Below are 13,900 nucleotides of genomic sequence, written 5' to 3'. Positions count from 1 at the left end.
TTACAGGGATTCTGTCAACAGGTATAGGAAAAGCTGGACATATTTTGGACTACGCAACAGTCCCTTTGACAGTGTCCCTTTTAACTCATGTAGTCTCAATAGTGGTAAAACTGCAGAAGTTGTACCATTTATGGCTACGACTCAGCAAGGTACTTAAGATGGTGCCTCAGTTAAATTAGCCATGTGTTTAATTACCTTGCTTAGTCAGGGCCTGTATAGTCATGTTTGAATAAATGTTTATTATTGATGGGTAATTTAAAGCAGGGTGATGGTCACTGTACTAAATTTGCTTCCTTTCTCCTCTACATTAGAGGCAGCAGACTTTATATATGAAATGTTTGGATACTTGGAGTTACAAAAAATTAGTACTATGTATACACAAGAAATCTGGTGTCTTTTTTTGTCGAATGGGCAGAAAGAATTGGTAGCTGTTAAATAAAATGTTCACACTTCTGCCAAAATACTTTATAATTTCATTTTTGCTGAAAATGTTTTAATATGAGCATCTTGTATACAACATACATAGGACGTCTGCAGCAGCAAGGGTTATCAGAAAAGGTACGTCTAGGGGTAATTTTAAAAAGCATTATGGCTACTTGGGTGTCTGATTTAGGCTCTTACTCAGAAAATACTTAAGCACATGCTTAAAGTTGATGGGACTGCTCCTAGGCATAAAGTTAAGCGTGTGTGTAAGTTGGACTTTAGGTGACCTGGGTTCAAATGCTTACTCTGCCACAGGCTTCTTGTGACTTTGGGCAAGTCACTAAGCCTCTGTGTGCTTCCATTCCTCATCTACAGTTTTCTGTGTAAGAGTGTGTTATGAGGACAAATACATTAAGGATTGTGAGACACTTAGGTATCACAGTAATGGCAGCCATGGAAGTATGTTAGATTAATAACGTTGAGATATTTTGTATAGCCATTGAACTTTAAATTTAATGAGGAAAATCCCTGAGCAGTTGTTTCTTGACATGGAAATTGTCCAAGGTTTTTATTGCAAAGTTTCTTTGGGTAGTAGGGTGTAAAGATGTTTAAAGAATCTTTGACAATGTAGACATCTCAAGTTTCACCAAACAAATAAAAGATAAGAAACCTCATGTTATCTAGTCATATATAGATAAAATATGCATGAATATACATTAATTGGTCAACTGGCAGTTACATAGGCAGGTTTCTTTAACCTTTTAGTATAAAATTATTTATGGGATTCCGTATAGGTGAAGGATGACATTTTCATGCAAATACTGTACTCTTTTGAATTTGATTATCACAACAATGGAATATATCCAGTGAAGGTGGACATTCTTAATGCACAAATTAGTGTGGTGGTTTTTTTGTTTAATACAAATCTAATAATTTACCCTAAGCCTGGGCCTTCATCATTTGTTTCTAAAAGTGGATCTGCACTGCTGAGTGTCCTCCTAACTCAGCTGCTGCCGCTCTTACATCAGTTTCAGCAATCTGTGCTTCGTTGTGTGAAGGTAAGATTGAACCCTCTGATTTTACTGTGCTTTAAAGGCCAGCCCAATGTTTCAGTGTTGGCATAACTTCTACATTGCATGGAACAGGTTCAGGAATCTGTGGACAAGATACCATTTTCAAATAGTATTCCAACAGTGGATTGACTTGCAAGAGCAGCACAGAGAAATCCATCAACAAATAATGGTATGCGTGTGTGTGGTATAAATTGCAGTATACTGTAGCCTACAAGCTAGCCACTTTTAAAGCAGTACATGTTGTCATCCACCATTTATTTATACTGAATCTGATCTCCTCTGATCCATCCAGAGCCATTTCCTGTAGTGCGATCCTAATAAGAGTTTTTTGTCCAGACCTGTTATATATACATTGAAACCTGTTTTAGGTGCCCATTCAAGTGATTGACAAAAATGGGTTGCTTAAGAGCAGTGTTCTCCTAACATGGGGGGAGAGAATTATAACCACTACAGGAAGTCTGTAGCAGAGTATAGTATTGAACCCTTCTGTGTTTCAGTGCACTGTTTTCCGCACAAGATTGACTTTTCCACCTTGAATTTTGTTGCCATCAATTCTAGATGCTGATTTGGCTAGTACGTTTTTCAAAGCTTTTAAGATGAAGAATTATATTGAATAATGAATTGTTGTGTTCCCCTGTGCGGTAGGTAATGTTAATCCCCAGTTTATGGATGAGGAAACTGAAGCAGCGCAGTTATAACTTTCCCGTGGCTACAGAGGGAGTTGTATCACTGCTAGAATTAGAATCCAGAAGTTCCTGACTCCCAGTCCTCTGCTCAGCCCACAAGACTACACCTCTTCCAGTAACTGCTTCCTGCATTAGCATAGTACAGGAATAACTTCTAAAGTATTCAAAATGGCACACGAGATTGAGAATCTTAGAAATATAGGGCTGGAAGGGAACTCGAGGTCATCTAGTCCAGTCCCCCCATGTTGATAAATATACATAGACCCTCCCTGTTTGGGGTTTGTATCACCTGTTCTTAGAAACCTGCAAGGAAAGGGATTCCACAGCTTCCCTAGGTAATATGTTTCAGGGCTCAACTACCTTTCTAGTGAAGGTTTTCCTAATAAGTAACCTGAATCTCCTGTGCTGCAAATTAAGCCAATTGATTCTAGTTGTATCCTCCATGGACATGGAGAACAATTGGTCACTGTCCTCTTCATAACAACTTTTTATATATTTGAAAACTGTCATCAAGGTCCTCCACCCCACTCCCCAGAATTCTCTGCAGCAGATCATATATACCCAATTCTTTCAGTCTTTCCTCATAGGTCACGTTCACTCAGGACTCTTCAGTTCAAATCTTTCGTTAAGTGGACTGCCCCAAACTGGAAACAGTAATCCCACTGAGGCTCACTAGAGCAAAAGAATTATTACCTAAAATCTCTGCATGATTTTTGCTGAGCCTAAGATAAAATATCAGCTAACAAAACAGTGGGTTTGGATGTTTAACCCAGTGATTCTCAACCAGGGGTCCGTGTACTCCCTGGGGGTATGCTGAGGTCTTCCAGGGTGTATATCAACTTGTCTAGATCGTTGCCTAGTTTTACAACAGGCTACATAAAAAGCACTAGTGAAGTCAGTACAAACTGAAAATTTCCTACAGACAGTGACTTGTTTACACTGCTCTATGTACTGTACACTGAAATAAAAGTACAAATTTATATTTTGATTTTATAATTATGGTATGCTGCCACCAGGGGCAGCTCCAGGCCCTAGCATGTCAAGCGCGTGCTTGGGACGGCAAGCCACAGGGGGCGCTCTGCCGGTGCCGCGAGGGCGGCAGGCAGGCTACCCTCGGCAGCTTGCCTGCGGAGGGTCCGGTGGTCCTGCAGCTTCGAAGCGGACCGTCCGCAGGCAAGCTGCAGAAGGCAGCCTGCCTCCCATGCTTGGGACGGCAAAATTCCTAGAGCCGCCCCTGGCTGCCACACTTCTGTATTTTTATGTCTGATTTTGTAAGCAGGTAGTTTTTAAGTGAGATGAAACTTGGGGTACACAAGACAAATCAGACTCCTGAAAGGGGTACAGCAGTCTGGAAAAGTTGAGAGCTCCTGGTTTAACCAGTGTTACACATGCTTTCAGATTTTCTGTAGTTTGACCACTAGGTGCCACAACTTAGCCACATAACATAGTTAAGCATCTTCCTGTGGAGAGCGTTCGCATTTAATGCAGTACATGGTCTGACAGAAATTGGCTGACCAGCAGGGATCCTAGAAATCTGTTTGCCATAGAAAAATGTGGAATTTACTAAATTTTATTAAAAGTACCAGTGTCACTTATTCAATGCACACAACCTCTCCCTCTTGTGGTTGATTTTTTAATGCAATTTAAATTTACATTGCTAAACATACGCCAATAAACTGCTTCCAGCATAGAGAGGTTACTCAGTGGTGTATGAGAATTCATAATTTAATGCAGCATGGCCAACCTGCACCTGAGAAGGAGCCAGAATTTACCTATGTTCGTTGCCAAAGAGCCACAGTAATATGTCAACAGCCTCCCATCAGCTCCCCTTTGCCTGCCAGCAGCCCTGCTGATCAGCACCTCCCTCTTCTTCTCCTGGGGGAGGAGGAGGAACAAGGGCATGGCAGACTCCAGGAAGGGGGCAGGAAGGAGCGGGGGCCTTGGGGGAACGGGTGAAGTAGGGGCAGGGCCTGTGGCAGAGTTGGGTTGAGCCATGAGCACCCCTGTCCCCCACCCCCAGCACATTGGCAAGTTGGTACCTGTAGCTCCAGCCCCCGAGTTGGTGCCTATGCAAGGAGCCTCATATTAACTTCTGAGGAGCCGCATGCAGCTCTGGAACCACAGGTTGGCCACCCCTGGTTTAATGAATCTCAAATTTCAATTCAATCTCCAGACTGGAGTAATTAAAGTTATGAAAAGATGCTGAAAACTTTAAAAATCACCCCTAAAGACCATGTCACTGAGTTTGGCAAGGACAAATTTCATGGTGAGGGTAGGTTTCAAACTTGCTTAAAAATTGTAAATACATCGTGTTCAACTGATTCCTATATATAAGGATAAGATTTTGCCACAGTGGTAATGGATTCTGTGACTTTCAGAGACCTTTGTGACATTTTCTGCTCCAAGTTCAGCCCATGCCCTGGGACAGCAGGAGCACCCCAGCTCTGATCCACCGAGAGTGGCGGGGGCCAGCGCGGTTAGTACCCCTCCCCAGTTAGACCCCTCCCTTTTATTTTTAATAAAAGTCACAAAGAGGTTATGAGCGTCTGTGATTTTTTTTGTTTTGTTTTTGTTTATTGCTCACAACCTGCCTGCTACTTTTACTAAAAATAATCAAGACAAAATCTTAACCTTATGTATATTGTGACTAGAGAAGCTAAAGTTCAGCACTTCATTTTAATCATGGAAAACCAAAGACTTTTTTTGTATTTTGTTTTTTGGGGTTTTTTAAATTGGAGAATTGGTGGCAGGGAGTTATCATGGAACACCAGGATCCATGCTGATCGGGCATATGTGATATCATGTCATAATATAATATTTTCAGTGATCCCTTCTGATACAACGTGTCCTATGTGCTATTAGTGGCACAAAGAATGAATTTCAATGCACCAAGAAGGAGCACCCTCTGCAGCTAAAATTAATTCAACTGTCATTGCAGACTTTTCCAGCCTTATCCTCCTGATTCACACTGAACTCAGTGCTCTGAATGTGTTAAAAGCAATGTTTGAATTCTATATTTTGAGAGAAGGATCTCCTTAGTTAACATAAGTATGGTCTCATTTTGATACATTAGGATCATGCATGTGGCTCCTATTTTACCAAACTGAGTATATCAACATACAGAAAATTTACATTGTATGGTAGAAGTCATAGCCAAAATCTTAAAAATAGCTCCCAAATGTTAAGCGCTTATATCCATGCTTAGGTTACCTACGTAAGTAGCTTGATTTTTCAAAAGCACAGGATGTTTACCATCTCTCATTGAAGTCTAGGGAAACAACCAGGTGCTCAGCACTCTTGAAAATCAGGCCACTTATTTAGGCACCTAAATACAGATTTAGGAACATAGCAGTTAGCCCTGTTTGTGTGTGTGTATAAAAATCTTGGTGCACACATTACTCTCAAGCTGTAGGACTCTCATGTATGTGAGTGAAGTGATAGTCATGGTGCACATCTACTTTTTTTTACTGAGCCATCCGTTCTTGGTAGCATGGCAGATTTTGTACGACTGTAAAGAAAAACAGTCCCTCTTCTCGAGATCTTACAAGACATCAAAGCTTAGTCATTTTGTAGGTAATGTGACAGGGTCAGGCCAGATGGATACAGGAGAGTGTTAGAGGCAGATATACTAGTCCCAGATTAAGTAGATCCCTTTTCCCTGAGTAAGATAACAGGGGTAGTTCCAGAACAAGCAGGAACTTGCTGGAACCAATTAAGGCAGGCAGGCTAATTAGGACACCTGGAGCCTGTTAAGAAGAAACTGCTAGAATCAATTAGGACAGGCTGGATAATCAGGGCACCTGAGTTTAAAAAGGACCTCACTTCAGTTTGTAGTGTGCATGCGAAGAGCTGGGAGCTAGAGGCACTAGGAGTTGAGAGTGGGAAGGTGTATGGCTGGAAGATGGAAGAGTACAAGCATTATCAGACACCAGGAGAAAGGTCCTGTGGTGAGGATAAAGAAGGTGTTTGGAGGAGGCCATGGGGAAGTAGCCCAGTGTGATGGGGCAAGGCCAGATGGCTACAGTAAAGTACTGAGAAACAGGTATGTTAGCCCCAGGCTAAACAAATCCCTTGTACCATGGTAACCAAATGGCAGTTACTCCAGGTTAATCAAGGCACCTGGAGCCAATTAAGATCTTTCTAGAAGGCAGTAGAGATAACTACTTTAATTAGAACACCTGCAGCCAATCAAGGCAGGCTAATCAGGGCACCTGGGTTTAAAAAGGAGCTCACTCCAGTCAGGCAGGGAGGAGCTAGAGGAGAAGGAGCATGTGTGAGGAGCAGGGAGTGAGAGAGTATACTGCTGGAGGATTGAGGAGTACAAGCGTTATCAGACAGCAGGAGGAAGGTCCTGTGATGAGGATAAAGAAGGTATTTGGAGGAGGCTATGGGAAAGTAGCCCAGGGAGTTGTAGCTGTCATGCAGCTGTTACAGGAGGCACTATAGATAGCTGCAATCCACAGGGCCCTAGGCTGGAACCCGGAATAGAGGGTGGGCCTGGGTTCCCCCCAAACCTCACAACTCCTGATCTGACGCAGGAAGAGTTGACCCAGACTGTGGGTTCCACAAGAGGGGAAGATCACTGAGGTGATTAAATCCACCATTAAGCGCAGGACCACCAAGGTAGAGGAGGAACTTTGTCACACCAGGGAGTTGTAGCTGTCGGGTGGCTGTACTAGGAGGCAGTCTAGACTGCTGGAGTCCACAGGGCCCTGGGCTGGAACCAAGAGTAGATGATGGGTCCGGGTTCCACCCAACTCCTGATCAGACATAGGAGGAATTGACCTGGACTGTGGATCTACCAGATGGGAAGGTCTCTGGGCTGTTCCCTGACACACATGTTGAATCTCTGAGGTGAACAAATCTGCCAATATGCGCAGGACCCACCAAGATAGAGGAGAAACTTTGTCACAGTAACTAGCATTATGGCACACTAGCTAATATGCTATTCCACATAAGAAAAACAGGTCATGGGTAATTAAGGTATATGTAACAAAATATTGCACCCATTATGGCATACTGTATTTTTGATATGCTGCTGTATTTGTGTTTAGATGCATCTTAGTTATCCTGTCTTAATTACAATTAAGAAGCACTAGATTAGTGTATGAACAAGTCTTGTATAAGTCTCTTACAACCATAGATTCACATAATGAAACCCCTAGTCTTCCACAGGAAGATTTATCTTACTCACTGTTGTCTTATTCAGTGGTATGAAGTTTATCTTAGTGTCTTGAACAAAGGAGTTTAACAGATACTTGTGTCAAACAAGGATGACTTCTCTCACCTCTCCTGTTTTGCATTAGCTTTATTCTGAGAAAAATTGTAGATAGATACAATACTGTCAAAACATGGTTTAACAAAAGTATGCTAGAGAAGTTAGCTGTAAGTGACAGCTTAACATGCAAGCAAGGATAGATTCTTCCAGTATTGCAAAAAAAGACAGGGTCAAAAATTAAACAGAGCTAATGAGATCCAGGGTCGGATCTGGGTATTTTGGTACCCCAAGCAAGTGCTGCCCCCAAAGGGCCAGATACTGCCTCTTGAAAAGGGACACCCCAAGCACATACTTGGAACACTGGTGCCTAGAACCGGCTCTGATGAGAACCCCAACTCAAATACTGTCAGAAGGTAAAGAAATGGAAGAGGTGAGTCAATTCACATACTATAGCAGTAACATACCAGCCCCTGGGGATATCTTACATTCTCTAGGTTCAAAGAGATTTGCTCAGTGAAAGTCTACAACGTAAAGATGAAACTATATGGCTCTTCAAATGTTATTTCCACCTTAAACGTAAGTGTAAGCAGGGGATTGGTCCCATTAGTGTGGGGAACTTTCCTGGCTTCTGCACTACGCCAGTGAAATGGGCGAGCGCAGAGGTGGGAAAACTACACCCCCCGGGACCATTCTGCCCAGCCCCTGAGCTCCTGGCCCAGGAGGCTAGCCCCCAGCCTCTCCCACACTGTCCTCCCCCACAGCCTCAGTTCACTGTGCCACGAGTGCAATTCTCTGGGTGGCGGGGCTGCAAGCTCCTGGGGTAGCGCAGATGCAGAGCCCAGCCTGACCTGGTGCTCTGTGCAACGCTGCTGGCTTTGGCTAGGCAGCGCTGCTGCCTCGCCTGGTGCAGCTATGCCACCAGCCAACATTGCACTGTCTGGAGCACTAAAGGGGCAGAGAGTGCAGGAGGGGGGTTGAATAGAGGGCAGGGGAGTTCAGGGGGTGGATAGAAGTGGGGGTTCTGGGGGCGATCAGGGAGAAGGGGTTGGATGGGGGGTCTGGATGTGGTCAGGGAGAAAAGGGGGTTGGATGGGTCAGGAGTCCTAGAGGGACAGTCAGGATGGAGAGGGGGTGTTGGATGGGGTGGTAGGGGGCAGAGGATCCAGGGACGGTTAGGGGATGGGGGGGGTGGATGGAGCAGGGGTCCTGGGGTGGGGCTGTCAGGGAGTAAGAAGTGGGGGGGGGGGTTGGATAGGGGGAAGGGCAGGGCTGGGCCACACCTGGCTGTTTGGGGAGGCGCAGCCTCCCCTAATAAGCTCTCCATGCAATTTCTGAAACCTGATGCAGCCCTCAGGCCAAAAAGTTTGCCTGCCCCTGGGTTAGTGGAAGGATCTGAGTCCTCGCTCCGACTTCCTTTACCCAGAGACCTCCCTGCCCTCAAGGACTCCCGTTCCACTCTTCTATCTGGCAGAGTCCTCGTAACCCGAACAAGACTGGGCCCAGGATTCCTGGGGGGCTTGACCCCCAACCTTCCTGTGATCACCTAGGACAGGGGCTAGTGTGTCCCCACTCCCGCGTGCTCTCTCTGCACTGGACCCTTCCCTGACCCACTGATCATTACATACAATTTATTTAATCAGCAATTTAAAAAAGAATAAGGAAAAATTAAAGGAAAATCCATCATCTCACTCTGTGGCTGGGAACATCACAAACAATGTCTCTGGAATGTCAGGGCAGTTCAGTCTGCTCCTTGTAGGTCTCAGGCCCTGGCTTTGCTGCAGGGATGCTGTGAGTTGGGACACTTGCTCTGGTGGTAGCCACGCACCTCTGGGCTTTCCCTTCTCCCCAGCGTCAGCCCCCCCGTCAGGTTAAGATCCCCTTCCCAGTCTGGCCTGAAAGGACCCTTGGTTGGGAGTGTCTTTCTGCACTGGGCACTTTGCTCAGGGTCCTCCCTTGGCTGGCCCTAGTTGCTCACTGCACCCAGCTGCAGACTGCTCCAGCCCCACTCCCACTGTTCTAGCTCTGATTCCACTCTGTCTCAGCACTGATGCTGCTCTGCCTCCAATCCCTTGGGCGGCTGCTCTGGTCCCTCTGGCTCTGTGACTGCAGCCCTGCTCCCAGCATAGGATCTGCTCTCCTGGGCTGTCTCTTGGTTTGGGCTGCAGCCCTGCTCCCAGCACAGGATTTGTTCCCTGGGCTGCTTTTCTGGCCCCTCTGGATCTGGCACAGCTCTGCTCCCCAGCTCAGCTTGGGCCCCTGCTTTCTCCTTAGCTCAGTCCCACTCTGTCTGACCCAGGCAATTCCAGCTCATAGGGACAGGACCCCCTGACCCACTAACTCCCTGATTAGCCTGCCCGTCCTGTCAATCAGGCTGACCTGAAGCATTGGCCTCTCCCCATTGTTCCTGGGGACTGTCAATCTCAGGGTCCTGATTTTTTCCATCGATCCTTCCCCTTTCTTTTGGTACTGGGAGCCAAAGGCACCAACTTTCCCTGGCGCTGGTGGTTGATCGTGCTCCCACTGGCCCTGGCCCTGCCCTGACTCCGTCCTTTCCCCGTCCCTGCCCTGCCCCCATTCCAACCCCTTCCCCAAAGTCTCTGCCTCCTCCCTGCCCCTATTGGACCCCTTTCCCAAATCCCTGCTTCAGCCCCGCCTCTTCCCTGAGCATGCCACATTCCCCCTCCTTCCCTCTCCCCCTCCCTTCCAGTGCTTGCCATGCAAATCACCTGTTTCGCAGCTCAAGCAGCTGGAGCTGGGGGGAAAAGTGGACATGCGGTGTGCCCAGGGGAGGAGGCAGAGGCAGAGTGAAGTTGAGCTGGGGTGGTAGGCAGGGGAATGGAGAGCTGCTGGTGGGTGCTAAGCACCCACCAATTTTTCCCCGTGAGTGCTTCAGCCCCAGAGCACCCACAGAGTCAGTGTCTAGGCTGGGAGCTAGCCAACCAAAACACACCCACTGAGTTTTAGTAAGGGGACAACTGTTCCCTTACATAAGAATGAGAGAACTGGAAATCCACCAAAGCTATGAACAGACATCCAACTGTCTTCAAGAGCATGTGCCTCAGGAAAATACTAGAAATTAAATGGAATGATTTTATAACAAATGTCAAGATTCACCAGAGCATTCAACAACTTATCTTCAGAGTTATCCTGAAAAAAAGATGGAAATATCTGGGACATGTTAGGAATGAAGCCAGAGCTTGCCAGGCTTGCCACTGGCAGCTAGAAGAACTTGTGAAAGGGGCTGACCAAAATAATCCTTCTAGGAAACTGTACTTAGAGGGGGGAAACTTATGGAATTCTGCATGTCCTCTGTTAAGAGCAGCCCAGGATAGACAGGGATGGTGCAGCTTTGTTCGTGCCCTGAGCAATGTTTGACAGCATGGGAAAGATTCAGATTATCTGTATATCTGATTATCAGTGGAGAATGGCTAACATGGGGAACAGACATGTAAGGGAAGATCATGGCCACTTTGTCCAGTGGGTGGCTCATTTAACATTCTTACCCCTGCTGACTGATGTACTGTCAAGTAGTGAAATGGTTGCCTCCTATTGAAATAGACACATGACTACCAGAGCATACATCCTCTGTAGTTCCCGCAGTGCCATTCTCTGACCTAACTCAACCAAGCTCAATGTGGTTACAGGCTCTTCTCTGGAAAAGGGGCAGAGTATATTGGAGGAGATGTAAAATCAGGATTACAACCCATTGTGGTTATTAGAAATCCCATAGAACTTTTTATAAAACAAGTGTGCTAACCTCACCCCCACCCTGGCCTAATCAGCCCCATGAGCCAATGGCTCAGAGAAACTTTTGTCTTTGACAGCCAGGCCCAACCCCAACATGGATAATTATTTGGGGCTTGCAAGAGTTGGTCAAAAAATGCAGAAAAATTTTCATTGAAATTTAAAATTTTCCAAAAGTTTTGATCAGTCTGAATTGAATGAAAAACAGCAGAATGTCTGTACATTTTACAAACCTTTAATTGAAATCTTGAAAATTTTCATTGTGCTGTAGTGCTTACCTAAATTGCTCCAGTAATTTCAACTTGAGTGATTGGTTCACTTCCTATCTTAAACTTTTGTACACTACCAGCTGCTGCATTCAACCTCAGAGGTGGATGCATTTCCCTGATGAGAAAAATTATACCTTTTCTATAGTTCTTAAGGCATGTGGAGATGGAAGGTGGAGTATAAATGCAAGATATTAATGACCTTCAGAGGAACAGAGATTTTGCTTCCAAGAATAAATTAGCTTTGCAGCAGTGGAGTTCGGAAGGGTAGCAAATCATTAACTTTTTTGTTCTTAATGTTCACCAGTAGCCCATGGTCCAAATTCAGAACTAGACAATTGACGCAATGCCATTCATACTAATGGAATTACAGCCACTTACACCAGGTCTGAATTTAGTCCCATAGCTTTAAATACTGTCCTGGTTTTTGTTTTTTTTGCTTTTTTTAAAAGTCACCACTTTTCCAGTGTAACCATATAGAATGCTTCAAAAATAACCTCAAATAGTGTGCTTTCTGCTAGTTTATACAAAGATTTATCCAACTATGCTTTTTGTGGCTGACATTTACGTACATTCACTCAGCAATTAATTAGTTTTTCTTTCTGACAATAGACAGACAGGCACTGGTTTTCAAATCATCATGGGGGCGGTGGAGAGGGAAACCATTTCTCTGCATACTTGACTTTGCCAATCAGTGATCCTAACAGTTGTCATTGCCAGCTAGTCCGTATATTTGAATATTAAATAGTATCCTCTAGCTATGTTCAATTGACATTTTTGCACTCTTTTGTTTGCCCAGTTACACTCTACCCCCTCCTAAAAAGTAGTGAATCTAGAAAAATTAAAAATCTCTAAGCAAAACACTCCAGCCTCTTCATTATCTGATCTCTCTTTACTTACTATGGAGCAAGCCTGTGGTGAGAGAAGAAGGAATAAAAGTCATCCAAGGTCACAAGTGTTTCGGGGCTCTCTTTCCCCCTTCTCGCCCGCCTGCCCCAGGAGTGTTTAGCAAACCAAAGCATAGCAGACAATTTTTTAAATATTATTTGCATACAAACAATGCTCAGGTCTGCGTTTGTTAAATGTATTGGTTGTACATGTACAAAGTAAGCAATGCTGAACAATTGCCTGTCACATCAGCCATGCCACTTGTCATTTTTTAAATCATTTTAGCAGAAGCAAAATAAATTGATATCAACATCTGTTTGTATAAGTCCGCTATGAAATGAAATGGCTGATGGAAGGCAGGGGACGTTCCTTTTCACTGTGAAAAAGGACAGAAGAGTTCTTTCAGAATTACTTTATACAAAACATATGCTTAGGCTACAGATATGTTCACCCCCTGGAGCACAAGAATCAAGGCAGAATTAAGGTGCTTGTCTGCACCAGTTTCTGTTTAGAAAACTTACAATATGGCTCTGTTTTCCAAATAGGAGTCAGGACTGGTTGAATTTTTCATGAAAGGCATCTGCTTGAATGAGGTCAGAGACTGAATTATTAACACCTCTCTGCAACTTTTCCCTATAGACTAGGGTGCAGGCTGGAGGCACATTGCTTGCATTGTCACTACCAGTGCTGTACATAGATTTGTGCAGTTGATTGTCCTGGTTACAGCTTTGGCCCCTCTCTAGAGTGCATGCCTCCTCCGTTATTAGGTCTCTTGCCTTCACCTGGCCAGAAGTGGAATTCTGCGATTCTCCCTCTCTTAGGCCTGGTCTACACTATGCGTTTGTTGAATTTAGCAGCGTTAAATCAAATTAACCCTGCACTCGTCCACACAACGAAGCCCTTTACTTCAATATAAAGGGCTCTTAAAATCTATTTCTGTACTCCTCCCCAACGAGGGGAGTAGCGCCGAAATTGGCATTGCCATTTCAAATTAGGGTTAGTGTGGCTGCGGGAGCTATCCCACAGTGCACTATTGTGACCACTCTGGACAGCAATCTGAACTCGGATGCACTGGCCAGGTAAACAGGAAAAACCCCATGAACTTCTGAATTTCATTTCCTGTTTGCCCAGCATGGAGAGCAGATCAGCACAGGTGACCATGCAGAGCTCATCATCTGGGCAGTGCAGCCTTATTCCGTCCTCCATGGTAAGACACTTTACCACGCCATGCATGTAGCAAGTAATCTGGTATCATTACATGACAAAGCCTGGCAGAGTATGGTCCTGGTGTTTGCTGGCATTCAAGCAACATCCGTTCTTTATCTCGCTGTGTTATCCTCAGGAGAGTGATATCATTCATGGTAACCTGGTTGAAATATGGGAATTTAATTAAAGGGGACAGAGGTGGCTGTTCCTACTGAGCTGTTTGCCAGTGGCTGAAAAGAAATCCTTCCCTGCAGTTAGCCAAGCTGGGGTGGGGGGGGCGCATTGGCTCTGAGCTTTTCATGTTTGGCTAGCTGGGATCTTCCCTGATATCAGCCACGTGGTGTGGGGAGGGATAAAGCGATCATACTAGAGAATTGGATGGGGTGGGGGCAGGGG

Source organism: Chelonoidis abingdonii, chromosome 1 (assembly GCF_003597395.2).
Source record: "Chelonoidis abingdonii isolate Lonesome George chromosome 1, CheloAbing_2.0, whole genome shotgun sequence".
Taxonomy (NCBI): Eukaryota; Metazoa; Chordata; order Testudines; family Testudinidae; genus Chelonoidis; species Chelonoidis abingdonii.
Note: the sequence above shows the minus strand (reverse complement) of the source record.